Below are 17356 nucleotides of genomic sequence, written 5' to 3'. Positions count from 1 at the left end.
TTTGTGAATATATTTCTAACTTTACCGCAGTGTGAATCTGAAAGCATTTGTGTGTGGATCAGAGGGCATTTGTGTGTGGATCTGCAAGGCGGAAAATTAGTACCAAAAGTCACGTGACAGTGGTAAGATTGCGCCAAAAGTCACGTGGCAATTTTTTGGAGTTGTAGAATTGTTTTTTTGTACTTGATGGATTTTGTTTTTGTTCTTAAAAGATTTTAGTTTGTACTTGAAGGATATTTTTTGCAATTGAAGAAATATATTCCTTTTGTATGTGTAAAACATGCTGTATTTGTTTCGGAAACAGGATGTATTTGTTTGATAGGTACGTTTCTTATTTGCAAAACAAAATGCATTATTTTGTGAATGACGTTTTGTATTTGTGTTTTGGTTTGGCATGAATTTAACGGCATACTTTCCCAACAGGAAGTTACGCAGCATGCCTTGCAGGTTATAAATTAGGATAAAATATAGATTAAATATGATTTGCATTAAGCGTGTATTTCAGTACACGCATAGACAGTGTGGTGCCGTCACATTATGTGTTTTGTTGTGTTATTTTTGGTTGCACTGTGACTGAGGGAGGCGTTTGGTTTGATGACCTCCTGTTGGTTTGTGTCAAAATAAGACATTTTTATGGGCATCTCAAGTACTCGTGGTTTTTTGTCATTCGTGGGTGGTCTGAAAATATCCCAAATAGCGGGGGATCTTCTGTATTTGTAAAGTCTGGATAAATACAACCCGGATCAATGCATTTTGACATATTTTATGTGAGATTTTGAAAGTATCGCCATAAAGAAACCTTGTCCAACTCCAACAGCCACAAGTAAGTGGTGCTCCAAAGGAGGGGATCAACTTACAAGACTTGACTTTGGGGTTTTCTAATATACTGTAGTTGTTGATACAGTCATGTAAAAAAAGTGATCTCACCACAATTAGAGGTGATTTAACCAGTGAGTCACTTGTCATTTTTTCCACAACTCTGGAACCACACATCCTGTGGTTGTGTAAAAGATGTTCATCTGTTTGGGAAGTGTCGAATTATTAGCATGCGTCACGCATGACGAAAGTGAATCAAAGGAGATTTCTGAAACTACTAAAATTGGGATAGAACTGCCCAATGCATTATTAAAAAGTGGACTGAGAGTGAGGAAAATTTGCTGTGGTACAAGTCTGCCGTCATCAACACGCAATCTTGGTGAAAAATGAAGGCGACTCTGGACAGAAATAGATTTACGACTGCCTTCCAAATTATTTTGCAAATGATATTTTTCTCAGATTTTAAATTACATCATCATTTTCATCAAATCACCAACCTTTAGAGTAAAATGGGGGTCTGCGTAATAATGTGGAACGTCCTTCTTAATTAGTTTTTCCTTTATCTAGACTCACCTGGCAAACTCATTGGCACAGGTGTCTGAGATTGAATTCACCGACCCAAAGAGCCCTGAGACACAATACTATCCATGAGTTTCACTGAAAAACAAAATATTTTACCTTTATGACACTTTAACACAATTTGCGTAATAACTTGGAACACGATAAAATGTATAACTATATTTCAGGGGTGTCACGAGACACTCAACTCACGAGAACAAGACGAGTCTAACATTTAATTTTAAGAAAAGAACAATGTAAAAAATCTTACTATGGCTAGTCAAGGCTTTTTATTTAACCAAGTCACAAAATGCAGGTGCGTTTTTAAATGTTTATTGTCCCACAAATTTGCGATAAATTATATTATTGTCAACATACTTCAGACCAAATAAACCACTGTTATGATAATAATAAAATGTCAAAAGTAATGCAATACATTCATCCCTCGCTACATCACGGTTCGAAAAAATTTATTAATAAATGATTGCTGTTTCATGGTTGACTAGTTGTACTAGTCAGTTATTATCAATTCAGTCCAAAAAATACATAGTTTAGCAAATGTTACGTATTCTCGGCCTAAATTAAGCATTTCCGAGCATAAAAATAATGTTGTAAAAAAGTTGTTGTAGTCTACACTGGCCACTGGGTGTTACTAGTAACGCCAAACTTGATCACCAACGACAGGCTTTTGTTTGTCTCACAGCAGGCACAATAATACAATAATAATCATAGTCATCATCGTCATAATAACACTGACTACTGTTGTGGCCGTCCCCCAGCTAAAACTCAACTCTGAATCCTTGACGTCGCCTCCTGTCCACACGTCCGGAAGACATATTTTGAAACACTCACCAGTCTTATTTATGTCTTTGTGGCTTATTTTCTCTGATTATATCCACTATTTGGGGTAATATAAGTGTAAAGATGATAATAGGGGTGTTATTTCATGTGTAGGGGGCTCTAAAAATGGTAAAAAATTGTATTTGGTCACAAACAGGTTTTCTATGCGCTTTTTTTTTGCTTGTTTATTAACCCCAATAAACAAGGGATTGCAGTATTCCCTTTAATATGTCATCCTTCACTCTGGAAAGTTGTTTGTGACATGTAATTTCTCACAGGTAATATGTACAATTTGCAATTTGTCTGTCAAACGCAATAGGGGTGTCAGCAATAATAGTTTTTGTTTCTGAACTAGTCATTTGGGTCATTCATTTGGATTACGTGAACTCTGGGCCAGTACTTGTTTTTTGGAGTTGTCTTTACTGGGATCCCGATGATTTTCTACCTCCTTGAATGAGCTGTGTATCAAACTCCTCGACATGTTTGCAATCAAACAAAAGCGCAGCTAAAATGTGACAGCACGGTGAAACACGAGCTGCTGTGATACAGACCCTTGATTACCGTAATGAAGCGTGTGCCGCTAGAAAGCGCAGCGCCTGTAGTTTCAGAAACCACTGGAATTATTTTGATTGCGTAAATGGTTGAAGACTTACGGTAGTTCAAAAATAGCATTGCAAATTCTGCTTTCGGCAAAAGCGTTGGTGTTAAAGGGTTTTAAGAAAATAATTTGGGAAAGTTTGTTGGCCCTGTTTAAAAAGCTTAACAGGCCGTATATCCGCTGGTCGTAGTTTGCCCGTGCCTATGCCAACCACGACTCCACCGCCCCCACAATATAGGAACATAATCTTACTTGTTTGCCAGTCGATTAGCATGTCAGATACTCTTTAAAGGTATCATACCATGACTGATGATCTTTCCTTGCATGGCCTTTCCTTTATCTGGTGCCATGATTAAAAGCAAGTGTGTTCTAGAAATACACACCAATACTCCCACACCACTATCACACAGGTCCCCAGCACTCCCCTGAGTCGTGAGCAAAGCACTTTGCGCTTCATTGTTTTGGTTGTCAGCCTGCAATGGGCCACTTAGCAGCTCCGAATATATTTCTCAGTAGACCATAGAGCAGGGGTCCACATAAAGATACACACCTGCATGCGTATTGCTATATGCAATGTTGTTTTTTTAGGACTTCTTGCAGATAAATAATCACAATTAATTCATGCTGTTAACTGTTCTTTCTTAGGTTCATTTTCTTTCTGTTTTTGTACATACGCGATATGCTATGAAATGTAAATTGTGTAACGTCTGTACCCAAGAGTGCCTCTTCTTAAATTAGTAAATTGTGCTTGGTGCACCATGTGTTAATTCATGTGTTCCTGGTTAGCTGGCACCACTTTATCAAAATACGTTGACGTAAATGTGCTTCTTCTTCTTTGTTTTGTATGACTTCTCCCTTTATTTGGCAGTAAAATGTTCACTGGCACATCTTTGTGGCACAGATGGAGTCCTTTAAAATAAGTGAAAGATAATGTAAAGCTTAGGATGATCATCTTTTAATAAATTGATCACTAATAGGCATTTTGTTGTGAATGCTGTAGAGCCTAGGTCCCCAAAGTGGGTACGTGTACCCCTAGAGTTACATAATGCGCGTGAATGCCTCATGTGAACAGCCCTGCACAGCGCAGGGAGGACAGTGCAGAAAGGAGACAGAGCATGAATTTGTTCATTGTTCCGCATGCCTCATATGAACAAACAAGTAGGTTAGATGATAGTGTTGTGCATTAAAAGTATTTCATCTTGAAGATTTAATTTATATTGTGTGCTACATGACAGTTGGTCTCCTTACGTGGTGCTGCGGTTAATTAGTGGATTTGTGTCTTGACTAGATGCATTGACTATGTTAGAAAGCCCACAGTGTTTGTGCTTCACTAATAATGTGTCTTTTTCGGGCAACGCACCATAACAAATTGAGACTTCTGTGTATGACTTTCTCCCACGCTGCACAGACATTTCACCTCGTCTCTGTTCACAAATACTAATGCTGTGTGCGAATGCATAGAGGTGACGTTTCATAATGCTATTAGTTCTGGTGTGCATACTGTCTTAGTTTGATGCAGAATCTCCTTCTGTTTGAGGTCATATGTCCATTTAGCTCAGTAATAAGCCTCGTATTGAGTTAATTTCCTGACTGATTTCTGAACTTTGTTTTCTTATGTGACTGGGCTCTCCCTTAGGCATAGCGTGAGAAGCTCTGTTATTTGGGAAGAACTCCCAAATACTAGTTTATTCTGTAGCTCCTCCACATTGAGAGGAGCCAAATGAGGTGGCTTGGGCATCTGGCCAGGATGGGGGGAGGTGTTTAGGGCACGTCTGACGGGCAGGGAAGCCTTGGGGACCCAGGACACTTTTGAGAGTCTTAGGCTGAATCTCAATTCTACACCTTACCCCTCGTCTTAGCCCTTACCCATAGGTTTTGCCCGTTCACGAGAATCAAGTGGTGTCCCAATTCTCCTTCAACCAACGGGTAAGGGCTAAGGGGTACACACCATTTAGACATATACTGTAAATTGTTCACACTCCAAAACGTCACAGTTTAGCATCAGCTCATCAGCATTCACACTCGATTTCTGCGGAAATTGCCTTCTCTGGTTTTTAAAGTACTTTTTAGACAACTTAATGTACTAACAGGGAGTCTTGGTGCATGGTGTGTCAGGTATTTGAAGGCGTACATCTGAGTCAGAGGAGTATTACTGGAGAACATGTTTTATGCTTCCAGTTGTTGGCAATGGAGGAAGAAATGGCCCAAGGAGTTGCATTGTGAAAAGGTCAGAAAGTATTTGATTGGTGCCCATTTCTGCTTATTGTATCTAATATTTTGGTGTTCTGTCATCCTGTTTTCAAAATGCAAAGGGGAGATATAAAATGTGAAGGGAGAAAGTGCAGCGTCTGTGTAGGCTCTCAGTCGTACAGGAGTTGTCCATCGAGGAAAAGGCTTCTTGAGACGTCATCTGTACTTCTGTGTAGAAGGTGTCGGACGTTTCGCTCCTCATCCGAAGAGCTGTCTGTAGCATTGACTCTACCACGTACAATGTAGCGAAATATGTAAAAACAGTCTTATCCCCATTGGTAGGCAACACTGATCATCATATAGAGAACACAAAAGGGTTTGTGGCGAGCATCAAAGACCTCAGATTGGAGCCAGAGGAAACTTTGGTGTCTTATGATGTGACTTCACTTTTCACATCTGTCCCCACCTCAGCAGCAGTCTCGGTGGTGAGGAAGAGACTGCTCGAGGACTCAACTCTGCATCGGAGAACAAAACTTAGTGCTGACCACATCTGCCAATTACTGGAAATTTGCCTTAACACCACATATTTTCAGTTTAGAGGGAAATTCTACAGACAAATTCATGGTTGTGCTATGGGCTCACCAGTCTCACCCATAGTGGCGAATCTGTACATGGAAGAGATGGAGAAACAGGCTCTCACATCCTTCTCAGGGACAAAACCAAGGCACTGGTTTAGATACGTGGATGACACCTTTGTCATAATCAAAAAACAAGAAATTCAGTCTTTCACAGATCACATCAATGCGGTGGACACCAATATCAAATTTACTCGCGAGGACACTAAAGAAAACCAACTAGCCTTCTTAGACTGCAAGGTAATTATAGGAAAGGACAGACAGCTACTTACAGAGGTCTTTAGAAAGGCCACACACACTGACCAATACCTGCTTTTTGAATCAAACCATCCACTACAACATAAACTAGGGGTTATTAGGACCCTCCAACATAGAGCGGAACAAATACCAACTAGTGCTGAGGGAAAGAAAAAGGAGACACAACATGTCCAGAGAGCGCTCTCAACCTGTGGGTACCCACGGTGGGCTTTTAACAAATGTCAAAAGAAGAGAGTAGGGAAAGAAACCCAAAAGCCCACAGAAGCTAAAAGGAGAGGAGTGGTAGTCCCTTATGTAGCGGGGGTCTCCGAAAAACTCCAGAGGATCTTATGGCAACACAAAATTCCTACCTATTTCAAACCAGTAAATACCCTGAGACAAAAATTAGTGCATCCTAAAGACAAGGCTCCAAACCAGAAACAGAGCAATGTGGTCTATTCCATCCACTGTAAAGATGAGGAATGCAAAGAGCACTACATTGGGGAAACTAAGCAAATGCTCCAAAAAAGGCTTTATCAACATCGCAGGGACAATGCTAGTGGTCCTCAATCAGCAGTACATCTACACCTGAAAGCTACCAATCACTCTTTTCAGGACAGCGAGGTAAAGATTTTGGCCAAAGAAAACAGATGGTTTGAAAGAGGAGTAAAGGAAGCTATTTTTGTCAAACAACAGAACCCATCATTGAATCGGAATGGTGGTTTGAGGTTCAATTTGGACCCTGTGTTCAGCAGGTTACTGAGACCAAAACCCACAGCTCTTAGTCTTGCAAATGAGGTGAAGGCAGGGCCGAGCCAGAACAATAGATGCTAACAAGCCAGTATCAGAGTCGTTCATACCCAATTCAGGGAGCGACACTTCCCTTTTATCGTAGGTGTGAATAACAGGATAGGATTATACCACTGTAAAGATGAGGAATGCAGGCTTAGTGTAACGAACCAATAGGAGGAGGGTGTTGGCACACCAATTCCGCCCACTCTTACTGTATTTAAGGCCTAAGCTACCAGCACTTATTAGTTTGCTGACGAAGCTCTTCGGATGAGGAGCGAAACGTCCGACACCTTCTACACAGAAGTACAGATGACGTCTCAAGAAGCCTTTTCCTCGATGGAGAAAGTGCAGGTTGCACATTTTCAGAGCAACCATTAAGGAGAGTCTCATAGGGATTTGAGAAGGAAGGAGATGATGGCTACGATGCACTGAGGGAGAAAAAGCATCCAGAAGAAACACAGAGAAAGTCCATAGTTTCCTGTCTCTCTTTTCTCCTCCACCTGCTGTTGGAGAAATGACATCCATTATATCATGCCTGTCCTCATACAGAAAAACCGAGCATGCCACGTTTTGCCTCGCCGCCCCCTACCAGAGCGCCGCCACGTGCCGCTCAAAGACTGATAAATTGCCACCACTCACTTCATTTTTTATCAAGGCCACCTTGATGTCAAACATATCGGCACCTTTCCCCTGTGCACTCCTCAGCCAAAACGAGCAATCTGCCAGTGCCAACAATAACAGAGGCAGGTAGATAGAAGAAAATGGTAACACACAGTCATGGCCCAGTACGCCTCACAAGAAATATAGCTTTTTAACCCCCCCCCCCAAAAAGAAATTTGATTATAACCCTTTTTACACTGAAGCTGTCACCGGCGACAAAGTTTGCAATGCTATTTTGAAACTACAAAATTGAAATATGGTAATCCCTCGCCACTTCACGCTTCGAATTTTCTGGCTTCACTTTATCACGGTGTTCCAAAATATATGAACTAATAAACCATACTGTTTTGTGGTTGAATACGTCTCTTTTTAGTAAAAAAAAAATGCGCTTTTAAGTAAATTTTATTATATTTTACCAAAAAAATGGCATAAAATATTTATAATAATAATAATTATAAAATTATAAAAATAATAATATTTTGATGGTGTTAATGTCATCATTAAGTTAAATATTTTTTAACTGTCCGTCTGGAATGTTTATTTGTACCAGGCCTTAAAATGGATCAATAAACTGGTCTAATCATTTTTTCCATGACTGTATGTCTATGGGAGCCGCGGTGTGAGTTGATTTTAGTTTTTTGCTCATGGTCTCTGTGACACTCGACTCAAGTGAATCGAGTACTCAATTCAATTTAGTGAGCGACTCATAAAAACTCAAGTCAGTAAAAGAAATCGAGTTGACCATTACTAGTGCTGTGGTGCATTCAAGGAGCGTGAGAAAAAAACAATCTCTACCGAACACTGCTATGTTCAAGGAAAATAAGAAAATCTAGCCACAAAATAACGTGGGTTACACTCTCCCTCTCAAAACGGCATGGACCCATTGTCGCCTGCGAGTCCCTTCTCAAATGGATGGTGGGATAAAAGTGCAGGATTATCGAGAAGTGAATTAAGAGTAAAAAAAAAACATGTAAATATACTCTTTCAGGAAAACTGCACATCAAGGCACTGCTAAATATTTCAGCAGTTGAATATTTATAAAGCAAGATGCCGATAAGCATATTTTTTGACTCTGGAAACTATAGGTCAGGTTATTAACAAACACTACCTCGATGAGAAGAATAGGAGACCAAAAACAATGACAAATAACCTCCCAGTCATTTTCGTTTCAGCACCTAGCGCTAGCACTGACAGTGCTGTCATTTCTCGCAGCTGCATGACTGTAAATAACGTCTCCAGGCGGCAGTGATGGAAAAGTTGAGTCATCCCATAGATTAGTGCAGCATAGTGCTGCGTTCAGAGGATCCTACGCCAGGGAGCAGTGACTGAAAGCAGTCGAAGGACGCTGAGATGCGTAGATCGATGGAATCGTACTTGTTTGTTTTTTGTAAAGCCTCTATGGCCTGACCTTGTGTCACATCAACTGTGGCTAAACACTCACTGGACACTTAATTAGGCACACAAGAGGCGATCCAAGCGCTTCATAAAAAATGGTCTCTTTACAACAATAACAATATTTGCATATTTTTTTTCAACAGCTTTTGTTAGAGTGTGGAGGTCAGGGTTGTCCAAACTTGTTCCAGCGAGGCCCTCATACAAAAAAAAGTGAAGGTTGTGGGGGCCACATTGATATTCTTCACATCTAATTAATATTATTTAACATGCTAAAACCAATCCAACGTAGGTCAAGATGTACTTGTCACGATGCGGTGAAGCCTAATAGCTGAATCCCAATGCAAAAACTGGGAAAATGGAAGAAAAACAATATTTAATCACCAAGGGCGCACAAGAAGTGGATAAAAAGTCATGAAAGAACGTGAACAAAAGTAGATAGCAACAAAAGGTCTGCGCAAAGCCACACTTTAGGGATGTTGCAAAGTTTGGAGATGTGTAATATCATACCTGTAATATATCTAGTCAGATAAAGCATTGAAAGACCATTCATTGGTTACCTAACTCACTTTTTTAACTTGAGTAATAACTGAGTTATGATAACCTTTGTTGTTAGTTATTATGATGCTATTGTTTTAACATTGCAGTAAGACAAAAGCTGTGATCGAGAACAATCATCAATTTAGAGTCATTCGACAATGCAAAACTCTGTATTTTTCTTATTATTTATCCGGACTCAATGACATGCAAAACACTTGTAGATTTCAGCTCGCAATCACAAATGTGAAAGTAATCCACATAGCCAGGGAAATTGCAGTTAACACAGCAGAATGGAAGTGATGGCACAAGCAAATGGGCCGAAGCGCGAATGCTTTGTTTGAGTACTTCCTGAGTACGCCCGTAGTCAGCATGAATGCTGAGTTTGATCAGAAGGGGGATTAACGCTGTTGGAAGGCTTTCACACTGACTGAGGCTTCACAGCGTAATGAGATTCCCGCCTCCGCTTTGCTGTGTACATTTAACAGTGTGAAACTTTTCACAACATTATCCACCTTGGTGTTTTTACTCTGGTAAACTTCCACGAGGGCACCACTCTAATAGCCAGTAAAAAGTTTTTTTAGAAGGTTTCATTTTATGTTTTACTTAGTTTTTCCTGAAAGTTTTACTCATTTAATAATACAGTGTAAGATGAATGTGGTTCATTTGAATTAGGGGCGAGCAGTACAGCAACAGTAACCTCGCCTGTCACGGTTAATTAGTTCCAGCCTCGAGCGTGATAAGTGAATTTCTCGAAGTAGGGGTCCTTATTTCTAAATGGAATATTTTTGTAGTTAAAACAAATAAAACCTTTTTACGACCTTCTAAATATGGTTTTTAACATTATTAGAGCCCTCTAGACATGAAATAACACCATTTACAGCCTCATATCCATCGGCTGTAGGAGGCCGCACACCAGATGGAAGGACATGATCACAAAAGAAACTTAACATCACAATGCAGGATGCAGAGAAACAGACACAGGGCACTGGTGGGCTTGGTTGACTCTACACCACAAATATGACCCGTACTCATCCAACAAGAGCAAAACTGCCAACAGTGTTAGCTGGGCCTCCTGCAGCGTAATACTGGCACTGACCTCCAGAAAGTCAAAGGCTGGCTTCATATCAAGTGCAGTGAGTGGGTGTTTAACTTTGCTTTTGCACTAGGTCAGCCTTTCTGCGCTGAAAAAGATTTTCTACAAAATATAAACGTGACGCCCAGTGCACACGGTGTCTTGATGGATGGGCAATGTCAGCCCAGGGTGACATGGCAGCCTGTAGAAGCTGACAGAGAAACTTGAATGAATCTGCAATGCCTTGGCATTTCATAATCATTGCACTTCTAGACAAATGTAACAGATGTAACATGGATGATTTCAACCTGTGTACACTACTATATTACAGCATCATTTACAAAAGTAAGTTAGTGTTTTATTGCGTTATTTGAGTATTTGCCAATCGGATTGTGTTTATTATTGCCGTACGTTGCAGCAGCCCAGGATACTTTAACAGCCGAGCAGGGACAACTGGACACACCGGCAGCTAATTAATCCTTCCCCTACTTAACTCGGAGTAGAGGCAGCTGTGAGACGCCGGTTCCTTCCATGACAACTCAGTATACGCACTCGCGGCTCACCAAGTCGCTCAAGCCCTTCCAGATTCGGCGTCTCCACAGCTGGGTGTTCCAGTTGTCCCTTGACCTAGCTTTTTGCGAATTCTCTTGTGTTTTTTAACCTTTTGCCCTGGGGCTCCACAAACTGCGGAGCCCAGCGCCTTCAGTTCACTCCTGTGATTACCTCCACGCTGAAAAGCAATTCAAGAACTGCCATCCACTTAACTTGCTTCCGCATTCTGTGGTCCTCCGCACACGCATCCGTAACACTTCATGCACGAAAAATAATAAACTCACATTTGAAACAAGAAACATTAAATGTGAAAAGATTATATTAAAACTTTTTTTATTCAAACTAAAATTTTCTTCAAAAACGTTTGAGGTCAGCCAACCAAATCCAAATTCAAAAACAAAATATTAAAAACAAACGTAACAAAAGACAATACTAGCACAGCTTCTAATCACAGACATGTTAATATGTGTGCGCACAAATTCAAAATGGCCACCAACCTGTCTATAGTGGCCACCTGTCTATGGTGGCCACTTTTGCCGTTTCCCTTCAGCGGCAGCTATAGACAGGTTTGACTGTAATTCTATATCAGTTTTCAAGTTGTATTTGCAGAGGAGCTCAGCTATTCTAAAACACAGCTTGAGGTGTCTGGCTATTGCATATTGTTAGTTATTCTCGTCGATATCTAGTGGTCTGAAACGCCCACACACTTCACTGTGTGCTCATCTTATCCTCCAAAGAAATACTGAATGCAGCTCACAGTTTCAAGCTCAGAGATGATCACATGCTAATCTGCAACATCAACCTCTCATCTGAGTGCTGACATCCCATCAGTAGTCCAAGTGTTGCTTGTTTACTATTCCATGCCTCTCCTCCAGATAGATACCTTCAGCATTACTGTATTCTTGCCACTTGCACTTTCAAGTATTAGTGGTGGCTGTTTCCTTCCTTTTTCAATTTGTCATCATGCTCATACCTTTCTTTGGGAGCCCCCTCCTCCCCACACACACACACACACAAACGTATCTTGGTTCACTGTAAACCCACAGCCTCCAGGTTTTTCACCACAGCATACTGTAATGCCTTGGCTCCTGCGCCTTTCATAAGCTGTAATGGGCTTGTTGGTGTGGAGTAGATCAGCATGAGTGGTGGGGGCTTGTATTGTCTGCTACGTTACCAAAGAGGCTCCATCAGGCTCAATGCTTCATATGGCATTTCACTCCAGGCGGGAAAAGTGTGTGATTTGTTGATAAGATGAGCAGTGAATCAATGATGTTGATGTGAGACTTCAAACTCTAATGTTGCACAAATGTCTTTTCAGTCTGTCCAAGCAAACAGCTGGAATATTTATAGCGCCATTTGCAGCAGGCTTTCGTAGATACCCCGTTGTTTTGTGGATTCGTTCATTGTTTTGTGTTTTGGAATGATGAATCGTGATGTAGATTCCGTGTCCATCTGTAAACTACTGTAAAGTACTGTAAAGGACACCAGTGGAGGACATTGAAAGGTGGGTCATAAAGGTGATCTCGGATGGGTCAAAGTATTCTTTAGTTTTACTCTACACTCACCAAGCGGTTGTCCATTCCTAATTCACCATCATAGATGGATTTAGCAGTGTGATTAATTGAAGAAATGGTACACATACAATCTCAAGAAGGGAGACAGTCTCAGCAAAAAGGGCAATCGCTCTGCACAAGAAAGTCTGACTCCTGTATGTTGTGGCTCTCAGATATAGCCCTGGCCACGCTTTGACAACTGGGGCTTTTCCTTTGATCTCTCTCTTGGTGTGGTTCCCATGGGCAGCTTGACCTCTTCCAAATTGCAGCTTGACCTCGTCCTTTGGATCTGGTATTTTCCGCTCGTAAAAACAGTCCCTATACTGATCTGACTAAAAAACTGTCATCTAAAATAATCACACTAGGGATGAGCGAGTACACCACCATCTGTTCACCCATCTAAATTATTTGTATCTGTAGCTGCACTTGGAGTGGGCGGGGCATAAACTGGAAGTGGGTGTGCTTTACCTGGAAATGGGTGGGGCTTAAATTGGTACATTATTTTAAGTCTGAAATTGACATGGATTGATCAGAAGTTGCTATATTTATTATTTATTATTCAGCAATACGTGTACTGTGTATGTGTGTAAATGATCTATAAGACTTATTATTATTATTTTATTGTTTTTTAGTGATCTGTGTGAAGTTGGTGATTCATACAAACATCCAGTGATGGCAAACAGGGAAATAATCAGTCAGCCTTGTTCACTGTAGTTTTCTCAAAAGCGCCGCGTTCAGTACTACGGGCAAAGTTTTCCAACTGACTTTATATCGCCAGCCAAATTAGAAGCAAGCAGACAGAAAAAAACAAAACAAACACCGGCAGTGACCGACCCAACACGAGCTGTTTCCAGCTCTGTCTTGTCAATTACACCGTGTGCGTTACGAAACATGTTTACCAAGTAACTTTAGAGACAAACCGAAATAGAAGCAAGCTGAGGAAAACCTAAAAAGTACCCAGTCCGGAGTGGAGGCAGTGACCAACGCGACACAAGCCGTTTTCACCTCGGTCTTGCCAATTGCACCGCGTACATTACGAAACAAGTTTACTAACTAACTTTATATATCATCCAAACCGAAATAGAGGCGAGCCGGTGAAAACTGAGGACTGATTTGAGCAATGTGAGTGTTGCGTTAGCCCTAAATCACACCCTCTTATGATCGACTGCCTAGCGTGTGAGGTCTCCAGCCTGACTCTAGACATGTGCTGGAAATTGTTGGTACCCCTACGCCAAAGAAGGCAAAAACCACAAGTTAATGTCAAGTAGTAAGGTCAAGTATCAGAAACCTGCAAAAAGTCTTTCTGTTGTTCAATGTCATAGAGGCGTTTCTCTCACTTTCCTTTTTCTCCATCAATTACTCTTACCTGCACAGGATGTGAGCCATCAATCATCCTGTACAGTGTGTGTGTGTGTGTGTGTTTGGTGTGGCGGTGGGGGAGACATCGTTTTAAAATGCTTGGTTATAGTTGGTGAGCAGCTGCTCTGAAGCGGAAATAAGGAGAGCCAACGAGACAGACTGGCTTTTCACTACTGACTGACTTCCCCTTTTTAGAATTCTACACCCGTCGGTGCCCATGTTGGAGTCAACCAAGGAAGCCAGTTTAGTGGACAGTGAAGGACCACAAGAGAGCTGAGATCAGCATTTAAAAACAGTGTGTGTAAATGACCCATTTCTATTTACCATACACTGACATCTGTGCTTTCTCAAGCATTCACATTTCACTTTTACTGGATGCCATAGCGCAGGCATCGACAAACTACGGCCCACGGGCCACATACGTTAAGCTTTTTAATCTACCTGATCTGAAAAAACAATGCGACCTGCACATTAACAAATCTCCAACATTATTATTAACATCGATACGCCGAAGAACTACTTTAGTAGCCTAACTACAAGCCGGCTAGCGACTAGCTTCACCACACACTCTCCCACAGCGCGTCAGAGCCTCGCTCCTAATGCCTCAGGCCACTACCGAAAGGTAACGCTACATATTGGAGCTGCCGCCGCTGCTTTTTTTTGTTTTTATGTTTTGAATCTGGAAAAGTCAACGCTAAGCGTAGGGGTTTGCTTCTATGTTGCTATGTGAAATCAATGCGCCCAGGTAGGAAGTTTCGGTAATGCTTAAAATTGCCATAATACAATAAAATACTGTAAGTATTACATGTTACCATTAATGTACCTGTTACTACATGGTCGCAGAATGTATATAAAACCATAAAACCTTGTTGGAGGCTTCTGAAGGTGTCTAAATAGCGAGCGTTCTAAGTGTGATCGGTGTGTTCCATTACGTGCATCAATTAGCTGCCTCTTTTTAGCTGTTTTCGTATCTTTAAAAAGCACAGAAAAAAGTTTAAAAGTGCAGTTTTTCTTTAACTTTAAAGAGTGGATGGTTAGGGCTGTAGACTTGCTCACTACTTATCGTTAACTTCAGCAGCAGGTACGATCATCATTACACACTTTACTTTTCACTTTCAGTTTTCTTTTACACACTGCCATCGTCTGCCTCATGCTTGCGAAGCATAAAGAAGGGAAAAAAGTGATGTCCTTCATGACATACAGTGTCTACTTCCGCCTACATATTCTTCCACTGTGTAACTCGTAAGTAGTTCTGCAGTGTGTCGTAAACGCTAAATGTCGTACTAACACCAACGACGTAACTCGAAACGTCTCAACATGAGGACCGCCTGTTTATAGCTTGGACTTGATCACTGCAGTCAATTGCTTGTTACAGTTGCAACTGTAGGTAGAGTTCAGGAGAAAAACAAGGCACGCATGCACGCACGCACACACACACACACGCAGCCAGCATTCACACGACACACTTGGGTTCTCTTCTCTCTCACACACACACACTAAACAGTGACCCCCTCTACCATCATTCATCTCACTGGCAATGTGAAGTGTGAGGCAGATGATCGCCAGTGACGGTCTCAGCTCCCCTGAAGATCTATAGCTCTCCCGTCTGCACCGGTAGGGAAAATGGGGAAATATTGCTCATGTTTATGGCTCTGTTAGTGTGTGCGGCCTCATGTTATATACTTTACTTACCAGCATGGTGAAGCGTTTCACAACTTTGTGTACTGTTCCAAAAGTGTGCTGACTTCTGCTTTGTGTGCATACGGTGGAACCCGCTTAAGATGAGTGATACACACTCAGCTTCAGTGTCATCTTTTTTGAAGAAGATGAAGTCATTAAATGAATGCAAATCTGTGCTTACTTTGTCCCATTAGTAGTAGAATGTTGCACAATGTACAGTCACTGCTGTGACTGCTGATTGTGCGTGCCAGTGGTGCATTTGTCATAATTCTGACCACATTTATGTCAAGTGTTTTGCAAAAAAAGACAATAGCTGCTTCAACTAAAGCACCACATTTACCTTAAGTAACCCTCACACTAAAATGTGCATCCCATGTTTGTAGGCTAGTAAGATTTTTATGGCTTACATTTTGTAAAAGCAAAATTTACCTTAATGATATTTGGATAATCCAAACAAATCTCAAGGGTTGCTTAAAGATGCATTGTTGTACTTAAAGATATGCACAAATGTTCTTCTTTACACCACAAACTACAGGTGGTCCTCGTTTTACCACGTTCTTTGTTACGACAAGGGGGAGTAATATGTAGTCACGCTTACCACACTCAGTCAGCGACACCACTTTTCTTCTTTTTAGTTAACTTTTTAATATCAACCTTCATTTTGTCTCCTGAGCATGAGGCAGACCCTCTCGGGGCAGATGGTAATCAGCTTCTTAAATCTATTTTATTATACCCATCCCTTACATATAGTACTTAAAATGTCTAATTTGTTGAGAAACTATTAAGTCTCAGCAAGACAGGCAAAATAGAAAAACAAATAAACAGATTGTTTAATTTAATTTGCCTTTACAAAGATTCCTGTCGGGAAAATAAATAAATGACTGCTAAGTTGTGGGTAATCGACAAACAACTTGATCGATTTTTGCAATAAAGTGTAATTCAATAGCTCCGATTTCATTCGCCTTCATAGGTCAGCATTAAGAATAATCATAATATTTGGTACAAGTAAATTACAATTACCTCCATTCCTCAAAGATGTGAACACTTAATCCACAAGATACAACGCTCCAGCTCAAGAGACAACTGACAAGTAAAGTGGAGCTTTGTTGGAAATTATTTTTGTACTCACCATTAGAAATAGTGTGTAAACATCCATTGTTTGCAATTAGTGCTGTCTTTATATCCCATGCATCATCATATTTAATTAAAAACAATGCATAATTGCCTACTATCTCTAATTATTTTAGTCATAAGCCATGAAGCACCACTGCACCACGTGCTACATTCATAAAATATCATTCACCATTAGTCTTTTAAATAATACCCTTCCTAAAGGAAATCTTGGTCGTCCAAATATGTTAGAGGCTGTCACATGAGCAGTGGAATAAGGCCACATTTAATAATGAGGATGTTCTGTTCTTCCGCTTAAGTAGTCTTTATTTTTGGAATGAGCACACGAGGGCGGTGGCAAAACAGGCAATGAAATGAGGATAGGACATATATATCATGTGCTGTGTTGGACCACCACGTGTCATGCACACTGCTTTCATTGTCTGTTTACGTATTTTACTGGGAAACAGTTCACAAGCAGCAGACTTTGACGACAAAAGTCTCCAGGCTTGATATTATTACGAAGACGTATGCCACCTGTATCATGTAAATAGAACCGCTCAGTGATTAAGGGTGCAGACAAGTCCGACAATGTATGTGTTTTGATCTGACAAATCAAAGTAACTTTGATCAAAAGTAGAATTAATTCAGCTTCTGCTTGGCAACAGCTGTCCCTATTATCCATATTTGGTTTCCGAAACATTCAACAATGGGAAAAAAAAGACACTGGGAACATCGAGGTAGGTTGGATTGCAAGGTCTATAGTGTGCAT

At 40.8% G+C, this 17356-nt stretch overlaps 1 protein-coding gene across 3 annotated transcripts in view; it reads left to right on the top strand.

The window, feature by feature from the left end:
* LOC129183293 (endonuclease V-like) overlaps positions 1-17356 on the top strand; it is a 67198-nt gene that overhangs the window by 36297 nt on the left and 13545 nt on the right. The window lies entirely within an intron of this gene.

Source organism: Dunckerocampus dactyliophorus, chromosome 6 (genome assembly GCF_027744805.1).
Source record: "Dunckerocampus dactyliophorus isolate RoL2022-P2 chromosome 6, RoL_Ddac_1.1, whole genome shotgun sequence".
Taxonomy (NCBI): domain Eukaryota; kingdom Metazoa; phylum Chordata; class Actinopteri; order Syngnathiformes; family Syngnathidae; genus Dunckerocampus; species Dunckerocampus dactyliophorus.
The sequence above is the reverse complement of the archived record's forward strand: the minus strand, read 5'-3'. Positions and strand labels throughout refer to the sequence as shown.